The following is a 2166-nucleotide window of genomic DNA, read 5'->3' as shown; positions in this document are numbered from 1 at the left end:
ACAAGGATGTAGTATGTTGCTCGGTCCATTTCACGCAGGACACAGTGCCTGTAATCCACCGGGTGACGGAAATCTTTTCCTATTAAACTACGGAAATACAAAACATATAAGTATGGCAACATCACTGCCGTCTTGTTGTCTTGTTTGGAGACGAATGTGGCCAAATAATTTGATGTGGCGATAAGAAAATGATTTGTCGATCGAGTTGTGTATACGCCGTGGTTGCAGCCACAACACAAGTTGTACCGGGAGCAATATGCTCCATGTGCATCGCCACTCTTCTCTATCTATTATAAGATGCACCTTGTGCTACCGCTACCTTATCCCTGCTCATACCTTGGCTTGGACTGTTTGCCGTACAATGTCCTCCTCCTCCTCCACCCCAGCCATTCCGCCGCAAGAGGGCGATGCCGAAACCAACGAGGAGCTCTACGGGCAGTTCACCGAGCTGGCGTCCTCCTGGCCGTGCTCCCGGGGCCTCTCCAGGGCGAACCTGCTCTACCGCCACGAGAAGGGCTGGTACAGCACCCTGCCTCCGATGGTCGGCGCGATGGTCGCCGACGCACGCTTCGCCGCGCGCCCCTCGGACGTCGTCGTCGCCACCATGCCCAAGTCCGGCACCACGTGGATGAAGGCGCTCCTCTACTCCACGGTCCACCGGAGGGAGCACGCCCCGGGCGGCCCCGGCCACCCCTTCAACTCCGTCGGCCCGCACGAGTGCGTCCGCCACCTGGAGTACCAGCTCTACACGCGCAACAGGGTCCCGGACCTCGCCGGGCTCCCGGACCCGAGGCTCCTCGCCACGCACGTCCCGCTCGCGTCGCTGCCGAGGTCGGTCGCCGCGTCGGGGTGCCGGATCGTGTACGTGTGCCGCAACCCAAAGGACACGCTGGTCTCGACGTGGAGCTTCGTGAACAAGTTCAGGGCCGAGGACGGGCTGGAGCCGATCTCGGTCGAGGCCGCCGCCGGCTACTTCTGCGACGGCGTGTCGGCGTCCGGGCCGTACTGGGACCACGTCCTCGGGTACTGGCGCGCGCACTTGGCGAACCCCGAGCGGGTGCTCTTCTTCAGGTACGAGGAGATGAGCCGGGACCCTGCGGCGCACGTGCGGAGGCTGGCGGAGTTTGTCGGACGCCCGTTCAGCGCGGAGGAGGAGGAAGACGGCGCGGTGGACGCCGTCGTCAAGCTGTGCTCGTTCGAGCACATGACCGGGCTCGAAGCGACCAAGAGCGGCAAGACGGAGCTTGTGTTGGGCGCTGTGGAGAACAGCTCGTTCTTCCGGCGCGGCCTGGTCGGGGATTGGGAGAACCATCTATCGCCGGAGACAGCAAGAAAGACTGACGCCATTACCGACGCTAAGTTCAGGGCTTTCGGTCTCTCTGTCTAGCTAGCATTCGATATCCACGTGTCATCCATATTCGCATCAGTTTGTCTAATTCACATCTAAATGTTTTTTAAGAATGTCACATCTAACCTTCCACAAGTATATAATGCATCAACAAGAAATAAAAAAAACTATGACAAAAAAATAGACCATAAACAGAGTGAAAATCAGCTTAGATGTCACATCTAGATGTGTCCTAAACAGACCCTATTCGCATACGTGTGCCGCTAGTATATGTCAACAAGACAACAGGGAGCAGCATTTTGTTTTAGAAAAAGAGGTTAACCGTGGCCTCTGCATCGATGCACACAGCTATTTTATTAAGGAAATAGGTTCAAAAATCTCCTCAAGTAGTCTCAAAAGATCATGAAGAAGCAAATGCCGCACGCGGCCAAAAATATAAAAAAGTCACAACCAGCTATAATAAATTAAAATGTTTATACATCTAGTCTATTACTGAACCGCCATCTATATCGGTTGTATATATCACGTGTAACAAGGGAGCAGCATATTGTGTTGATATTGAAATTGCGCCCGCAAGTTTGGAATTATGGATTGGGGGGGCAGGCAGTACTGATTAGAGCGTCTCTCCAACGCTAGTCCCATTTTAGAACTCCGGAAGAAAAAATAGAGATGCTTATACATTTCCCTCCAGAAAAAGAGATGCTTATACATTTTCAGCCTCTAAATACTACACTCAACTCTAATAGCAACCTTCATCTTCTAGCCCCCATTTTTCTTCCCTAACAGCATCCCTAGCAGATCTGCTATATCCTCGCCCG

General features: G+C 53.6%; 1 pseudogene; it reads left to right on the top strand.

The window, feature by feature from the left end:
* The first annotated feature begins 243 nt into the window (after nt 1–243).
* On the top strand, nt 244–1461 carry LOC125539086 (cytosolic sulfotransferase 8 pseudogene; annotated as a pseudogene).
* Nucleotides 1462–2166: the final 705 nt, after the last annotated feature.

Source organism: Triticum urartu, chromosome 2A (assembly GCF_056163025.1).
Source record: "Triticum urartu cultivar PI428250 chromosome 2A, HENAU_Tu73, whole genome shotgun sequence".
Taxonomy (NCBI): Eukaryota; Viridiplantae; Streptophyta; class Magnoliopsida; order Poales; family Poaceae; genus Triticum; species Triticum urartu.
This window is presented reverse-complemented; position numbering and strand designations above follow the sequence as displayed.